Here is a 9,362-nt window from a genome sequence, read left to right on the forward strand (position 1 = left end):
TGAAAAAGGTTAGAGGTAGTATCATTAGACTTAGGGCAAAATGGATAGAGGAGGGAGAAAAACCTAGTTCTTACTTTTTTAATCTTGAAAACAGAAATTATACTTCCAAAATTATTCCAAAAATACAGACAGAAGATGATCATTTTATAACGAAACAAGAAGACATTGTTATATGTATGCAATGTGTTGGGTGATGTTGAGATAATACTGTGATAAGGGAGGTAAGCCAATCGGCAATTCCGGATAATGTTGCATCCGCATCAGCATCCTTTGTTTATTATTATGTAATGATCCGGGTCACGGATATGCTTGATAAGAAAAATAAACGACATGGCATCCGACAACACTTGTTCTACTGTGTATAACCATAACCCCCCCCCCCAAAATTATACGACATGGTGGAGAATCCGGGTATTCTGGTTCACTTTATGTACGACTATTGTCATATTTTCATGATTATTGTTAAGAGTACCATTTGTCAATGGGATTGTAGCAATATAAATGGGTTGTCTTAATACATGGTAAAACAGATGCCAGCCATATATAGCCCTACAGTATTGATATTATAATTTGTAGCTCTTGTGTCTGTATTTTTTCCTTATCATGGAATTTGTATGTTTTGTCTTTAACATGTTTTGATACCTTACCACATCATTTCTCCACACACCCACCTTAAAATTGATCATGGCTTCCAATTTTAAAAAGCCGAGGGGGGATGTTATATGTATGCAATGTGTTGGGTGATGTTGAGATAATACTGTGATGTAGTGTCTCGGGCCGAGTTGACCACATTGTTTACGCCGCCGGAAGTGCGTGACGGTCAACTGGCCCGTGTCAGGTAAAGATCAACCCCGTGAACCGTGTAAGCGTCTCTTCACACCTGGTCGGCCGCGGCCCACACGTGTGTTAGACGTCCTCTGTTTTTAACGGAGCCAGTAATCTCTACGTAAGTAGTGCCAGTTTCCTTAGTGCTCTGGGCTTTTAGCTAGGACACTAAGCCAGTATATTCTATTGGACATGTATTCGACTGCTATATCATCACCTTATCCTGACCTGTTCAGCGACCCGTGGTGATATACAGTGACTTCCACAGTGAACCATTCCACGTGCTCTATAGCGAGGTAACTTAGCTTGTAGTGTAACAGCAACGTTACTTTAGTGATAAGGGAGGTAAGCCAATCGGCAATTCCGGATAATGTTGCATCCGCATCAGCATCCTTTGTTTATTATTATGTAATGATCCGGGTCACGGATATGCTTGATAAGAAAAATAAACGACATGGCATCCTACAACACTTGTTCTACTGTGTATAACCATAACACCCCCCAAATTATACGACAACATTTTATCAGAGGTACAGTCATTTTATGAAAATTTATATAGATATAGGGAAGTGGAAAATATAGATTTAGAAGCACATCTCCAAAATTGTAACATGTCAAGGTTAAGTAATCATGATTCTGACAGTCTAGAGGGTATTACAACATTTGATGAAGCTGGGAAAACACTAAAAGAGATGAAAAATAATAAAAGTATTTTGGAAGTATTTAGGTCATTTTGTTGTTCGATCATTAAATTATGGGTTTTCAGTCAGTCAATGTTCAGTAACTCAAAGACATGGTATAATTACTTGTATTCCCAAGGGAGATAAACTTCGACATTTTTTTTAAAAATTGGAGACCCATCACACTGTTAAATATAACTTACCGTCGGTATAAAATAGCTTCTGGGGTAATCTCACATCGTATAAGAGCAGTTTTGGGTAAAATTATTAATGAGGATCAGACAGGATTTTTATCAGGTAGATATATAGGGGAAAATATTCGTACAGTCTATGATGTAATGCAGTATGCAGAGGAACACAACATACCAGTTATGTTATTGATGGTAGATTTCGAAAAAGCTTTCGATTCGGTTTCATGGGCGTTCATAGATAAGGTTCTAGGCTATTTTAACTTTGGGAAAGATATAAGGAAATGGATAAATACTCTTCATAATAATGCAAGTGCATCTATCCATCAAGGTGGAAACATATCAAAACATATTAAGATTCAACGTGGATGTCAACAAGGCGATCCAATTGCACCATACATTTTTATTCTCTGTGCCGAAGTTTTAGCTGCAAAAATTAAAAATAATAATCTCATAAAGGGAATTAATATTGAAAATTCTCCTATTCTAAATGTACAGTATGCAGATGATACAGGTCTGATATTGGATGGATCTAAAGAGTCGCTGAGAGAATCTATTTTTGAACTAACTACTTATGCTAAGATATCTGGTCTAAGAATTAATTCTAATAAATCTCAGGTGATATGGATAGGAAGTAGGAAGTATAGTGAAGAAACATTTTTGCCTGAAGTAAATCTGTTGTGGGGACAACACAATTTCACTTTCTTAGGGATAGAATTTTCTGTTGATCTGGATAAAATTCCTAAAATGAATTTTGACAAAAAAATTGTAAAACTTAAATCTGTTATTAACTTATGGAAAAGAAGGAATTTGACACCATTAGGTAAGATTAATATTATTAAATCTCTGTTGATTTCACAACTTAACTATTTGTTCATTACTTTGCCAAACCCTTCAGAAAAGATGATTGCCCAGTTAAATTCTCTGATTCTGGATTTTTTATGGAATAGTAAATGTCATAAAATAAAAAAAGATGTTGTTATTCAAGACTATATTGATGGGGGTTTAAAGATGATTGATGTTCATTCTTTTATTGACTCTCTAAAGTTAGGTTGGGTAAGAAGATTATTTCACTCATCTGGTAAGTGGAAATTAATTTTAAATACATATGTTGATTTTAGAAAACTATGTAACTGTGGAAAGGAATATATTGATTTGTGTAGATCCAATTGTAAAAACTTTTTTGGAGGGATGTGTTTAAATCATTAAATAGGCTTAATAATTCAGATTCTATTAGGCTTCCAAAACCAGACTCAATTTTAAAATCACCCATCTGGTATAATAATGATATCAAGGTAAACAACAAGTATGTTTTTTATCAAAACTGGTTTGATGTGGGCATATTAACAATAAATGATTTAATTAAAGATTCAGATGATTAAGTTTTTCTTTCTTTTGAAGAGTTCAGACATAATTTTCGAACTATAAACACAAATTTTCTCCAATACCATGGACTAGTTTCAGCTATCAAGCGCTTTTTGAAAAAAATTGATTACCTGATTCAAAGACCTCAACAGCCTTTTATACCTTTTCTATTTGACATATTTTTTAAGAGTGAAAAGGGTTCAAAAGATTTTTATAAATGCCTTATTGCGCCAATATCCATACCTACTGGAACAAGAAAATGTAACCAAGAATTCATTATTGATCAAAATAAATGGGCCAAAATATTTAAACTTCCTTTTATAGTTACCAAAAGTTCTAAATTACAGTGGTTCCAAGTGAGAATTATACATCATATTTTGGTAACAAACACTTTCCTTTTTAAAATAAACTTAAGTCCTAGTATTTTATGTAACTTATGTTGTATGGAGCGTGAAACAATAGTGCATTGCTTATGGGAATGCCAAGAGGTTCAGTCACTATTACAGAGATTTGAAGCACTACTTGATATACTTTTAATTCCGTTTGCTTACAATAAAGAATCCTTCCTGTTTGGTATAGTATCACAGTACTGCAGTAATGTTGATAACGAAATTTTAATTCTTATCAAGCATTATATTTATAAAACTTGATGTCTCAGCAACTCTTTAAATCTTAATGCGCTTATTAATGTCATCAAAGATCATTTTTCTATTCAACAATACATTAATTACAGTAAAAGTGAGAAAATTAAAAGGCAATTTGAACTCAATTGGAAGAAATGGAAACCTGTTCTAGATTTATAGTCATCTGAAAAAGATAGTTCCTCTTTGCATATATAGCTTTAGGTCCCCAAAGACTGACATCGCCTGTTCTAGCTCCTTTCCATTACTTTTTATTTTTACCATTTAAAGAAATTTTCTCCCATGTTTCAGTCATGTTTATTTTTGTCTGTCTTTGTGTGTGTGATGGTGTGTCCGGTTATGCGTCTGTCTGTGCGTGTGTCTGTTTTGTCGTGTGTGATGGTGCGTCTATGTGTGTGTCTGTCGGTGTGGAAGTGTGTGTGTGTGTGTGTGTAGGTCTGTGTAATGGTGCGTCTGTCTGTGTCTATCTGTCTGTCTTGTCTGTGTGATGGTATGTCTGTCTGCTTCTTTCTCACTCTGTATAAATTTAGGTTAGGTTATGTATGTGTGTTAATTAATATGTAAATCATGTAAATAGATATGAGGCTTGTGGTTCAAGTTTAAAATAATCGTGATGAAGATGATGTTTTTTGTGTGATGATAAGGATGATGATGTTTTATTGTGATGAAAAAAATGATAATAATTTATGTATGGATAATGATATCATGATAGATGATGATGATGATGATTAAGTGTGATTCTTTTGATGATGATGATGAATGGATGGTGAAGAGGGTGATGATGATGATGATGATGATGATGGTGGTGGTGATGATGAACCGATGATGATGAGCAGTAAGATGATGATGAAGATGATGATGCCGATATGATGATGATGATGTTTGATTATGTATGATGATGATGAATCATGAGTATAGTTACTGTGGGTGTAAGAGTGAGAATGTGTGTGCATATATGTTTCAAATGTTTTGTATTTTTGAAAAAAATCTTGAAAAATTAAAAAGTAAAAAAAAAAAAAAAAAAAAAAAAAATATACCTACCTGAGTTTAAGGTCATCTTTTCAAAGTTGAAGGTAATATTTTGTAAGTTTTTACTGCTTAATATTCAACTGTTGGTCACAATTGAATAAGGTATCAGCTGACCAGTGCTCAAGTTTGTGGGGTTAATGGCCAAGGTCAAATATTATATTTCAATATTCCAATCTAGTAAAAAATTTGAAGTTAATTATTAGTAATGTATAAACATCATGTATTTATGTTTCATTCACTTAGGTCCATCTATTTATACATGAGACAGTACATAAATTGATTCATATGCTCTTCTTTTTAGATGAAAATCAAAGGTTTGTCCTATCCAAATAAAGAAATAGTGAAAAGTGCCTGTATAAAGTACTGCTCTAGGAAAATGGTTGACTTCAGAAGTCAGACAAAGGCCAAGGTATTACTCAAATGTATAAAAAGTTGAAAATTAAAACAAATATACTTTACATATAAAGGATGGTATATGTATTACAGTAGTGGTTTTTGTCCTTGTGAGCTTTATTGAAAACCACATTAACATGCTTTCTGAGGCAATGTCACATTAACATTAAGCTGAAATAGGTGCTTTCTGAGCCAATGTAAAACATTGTTGACGTATAGGCAAACATGGAACCAAAAGGACATCATGCTAATGTCCAATGGTTTTGACTGCATCTATTTATGCAATTAATGTTTTAGCAAATGTTGTTACAGTCCTATGTTTACATTTGCTCTGCATTTTCCCATGGACACAATGATAAGAGGCAGTTGCTGTCATATCAACTATAACACCCAGTGCCTCAGGCTATAACACTATAACAAGCCTAGCGGGCTTTATTTCGTTTGTCATGAATAGCAATGTGTGTTATAAGACCATAACAACTTTTTCTGAAATATTCATTGCTTAAATAACACACATTGCTATTAATGACCAACTTAATAAAGCATGATAGCTTAATAGTTGCTAAAACCTTCATTACTTATATTTTGAACGAATTATTGTGCTTTATTTAGTTATTTTGACAGTTTTTGAAAAGCAAATCAAGTGTAGACTACAATGAAATTGATGACATCACAATAGAGATTAATGACGTCATAATAGCAACTTTTGTTACAGTCTTATAACAATATTTCTCACAATGTATAACAATGGAAGGATGCAGAGCAAATGTAAACATGTGACTGTGAAAACAGTCAATATTAACACTGAGTTTATGGGAAGCCATCATACAATATGTAAATATTTTTAACAACATTTTCTACTTTGATGTAATTAATTTCATTGTTGTCAAAGCTTGATTTCGGGTTCAAAAATTGCTCAAAATAAGTGAATTGACTTTTGCTGTATTTCTTAATAGCATTAATATTAAGTTTAAAGCACTTTTTAGGTAAGTAAAGTAAAGACCAGGAATAGAAATGCTCAAACCCAAAACTATCATTACTAATACCTCGTTAAAATGTAGTGATGCTAATCATAAAAGTACTCTGTCTTCCACTTTTGTTTCAGTTGCTCATCAAAGAGGGTTTGGATCCGGCAGAGATGTCGTTAGGAGGATTGGAAAACCATATGTTTAAGAAGTTTGGGGAGGCGAGGAAATTAACAATGTGCCTTGTAAGTATCAGTGGTCAGTTTTGAGAGTTGGAAAAATTACTAGTACAAAATCTTCAAGAAACATATCCTCTGTAACCAACTTAATGAAATGATACTTTAAATGATAAGAATCAGAATTGTTATTATTCAAGAACCAGAATTAGAAACCACCAGTCAAGATATTGGCTTACTTGTGGCTTCCTTGGGAGGACTCAAACAAAGTAGTTAATCAAAAAATACCTTGATCGTGATCCTTTAATTAAGATTACAGGGCCCCTGGTCAAACGTCCATGTGTTCTTTGAAATGTTTTTAACAGCCATAGATTTTAGACAACTTTAAGGTTACAAGTGAGAGGTTAAGACCAAGTAAGCAATAAAGGCCCATGGGCCTCTTGTTGTCATAATGAAATACAATTTATTGATCATGAAATATATTTACAGTTTCAACTGTGTTTGACTCTATAACCTTTGTTGGACCCATTATCATTATCACCGGATAACTGTAATCAAACACGTGCCAAATTTCTATGACGTCGACAACAATACATGTGGGCGAAGCTATCCAAATCCTCCAGTTTGAATCACAATATATATATATGTCTTTGAAAATTGTCTGCAAATAATAAAAATTAAAATTCTTTCCATTCTTGCGGTGATGTTTGTTCGTTTCTATGCCGCCTTTCGACACTAAAAGCACTGAAGTGTTCCAGTTTTGGGACATGAACATTAACATCGATCATAGTTTTTTTTCCAAAAGTACAACCTTGTATCCAACTGTAAAGAATGCGTGCGTGTGAACACACTTAAAATATCCTAGCTTGTACCAGAATGATGATACGAGACCAATATAAATTTCGAGGATGTATTTTATTATATTTGACAAAACAAATACAAATGCGTACATACACTTACATAAAAAGCCTATTGAATGTACAATATACAAGAATAATATAGCATACAATAAATAGAGCATGGACCATATAAAGTCAAAAAGTATCAGACTCCAGCAGCTCTACAACTACAAAAATCCTATAACACTATACATCCGTTTATCCCGACCCGTAATACGCTTAAAGCTTAATTACAAAAATCCCTACAAAGCAGTTATTTTCCTGACCATCTCATTCGAGACGTGCACAGGTTATACAAATATTTATCTACCCTTAGCAACAATTAGTTTCCCTGTTATCACATTCCGTGATAAACAGAGTTATATACAGAGATAGTTTTATCTAAAATACTAATTCACAATTATTTTCCAAGTTATTGCATTTCGCAATAAACCAGGTTATAAAATTCAAATAGTTTTACGCGACTAGCACATTTACAAAGTTACTTTCCCAGTTATTGCATTTCGCAATAAACAAGGTTATAAAAACAATATTTAAGAAAAACCCTAGCCTACATAATTATTTTCCTTGTTATTGCATTACGCAATAAACAATGTTATAAAATCTCCCCGGATTACCCAACCCCAAACAAGAGCTCCTTTTTATTCAAAATTCAAATAGTTGCCTCCCCTCTCTGTGTACTTTGTAATTCTGAACCAGAAACCATAACCCATCTACTGTGGGAGTGTCAAGAAGTTCAAAAACTACTGGATAGTCTAGATTCATTAATGGAAGCTTTACTTATACCATTCTCATTTAATAAAAAAAGTTTTCTTTTTGGCCTCATTCATCAAAATTTCATTCCAAGTAATCAAATACATTGCTAATAGTAAGGGTGAAAATGCTAAACGCAAATTTGAAAATGAATGGAACAAATGGAATAGACTTATAATGCTGTAACTTGTATATTTTTTTTTTTTTTTTTTTAAGAATATCTCCAAAACAATTGCTTGAATATATTGCTTCTAACTTCTGTTTACTAGATTATGAAGGAGCCTTTCACATAGCTGATAACTCCATATTTGAAAAAATAATATAAATTAAAAAATTAAAAACAATTATACAGTCTTCTAAGTTGCATTTCTGCCATCTCACCCTACCTTAAATCTCTCTCTCTCTCTCTCTCTCTCTCTCAGTCAATACCTTGTAGGATACTGTCTAGGATACAGAGTGAGTGAATAAAGGCTTTTGAAATATTTTTTTTATCTCATTTCCCCCCCCCCCCCCCCCCCCCTTTATACTTGTCCATATACATGTAAACATTGATGTTTCCTAGCATACTATTCAAATGTATTTAATGTGTTAGTGAGGGTGTACATGTGTGTAAGGGTGTACATGTATATGTATGTAAGGGTGTGTATGTATGGGAGAGTGTTTATTCATGTGAGGAAGCGGGTATATGAGGGTATGCATGGGAGGGTGTGTGTATGTGATGGTGAAATATATAAACAAATTGTAGTAAAGAAATTATACATGTGTAAATTGTGAGTGTAATTGATGCAATGTATTTACAGTACAGAAATCTTGATTATTTAGTTTTCTCTGCATTTGATGTTTGAGTGGACATATGTATGGGTGTGTGTGTGTATAAATGTGTGTATGTGATAAATGATTAATTACAGTAATTTTGAATATCTTTGATTTATACAAATTTAATTGATTGAGTGTATACAAGCCTTAGTATGTGTGTGGGTGTGTGTGTGTGTGTGTGTGTGTGTGAGAAAGTTATGTATTGTACATTTTTTGATGAAAACACTGAATAAAAAGTAAATTATAAAAAAAAACAAGAGTTACCTCTCTTGGACTGTCTACTGCTGTCTTCGAAGCTGGAATCTCGAATCTCTCATTCACCGGCTTTTATAGTCCGGAACTTGTTATTCACGTGCATCCATAGAGACACGATAGATACAAACTTTATTTGCATTTAATATATCAAAGTTTACATTTAACTTTTCATCATTTTACATATAACACTCACACTCAAAGTTTGCACTCAAAGCACTCACTGATGCTAAAAATAGCTTACGTAAACAAACCGGAAGTTGACGTCATAATGTCAACACAGTCAACTGACAAATTTTACCGGGAAACAAGAACACGTCTTTTCCCTAATTTTAACAACAAATGACACTATCTTCTATCCAAGATAAGTATCTTTACAA

The 9,362-nt window shown here is 33.2% G+C and overlaps 1 long non-coding RNA gene across 1 annotated transcript; it reads left to right on the top strand.

The window, feature by feature from the left end:
- Window positions 1–770: 770 nt before the first annotated feature.
- Window positions 771–8,412, top strand: LOC117345348. The gene is made up of 3 exons (XR_004536417.1): window positions 771–1,121; window positions 5,030–5,137; window positions 6,227–8,412. It is a non-coding gene; the product is annotated as an uncharacterized LOC117345348 (long non-coding RNA).
- The last annotated feature ends 950 nt before the right edge of the window (window positions 8,413–9,362 follow it).

This window comes from Pecten maximus, chromosome 16, assembly GCF_902652985.1.
Source record: "Pecten maximus chromosome 16, xPecMax1.1, whole genome shotgun sequence".
NCBI lineage: Eukaryota > Metazoa > Mollusca > Bivalvia > Pectinida > Pectinidae > Pecten > Pecten maximus.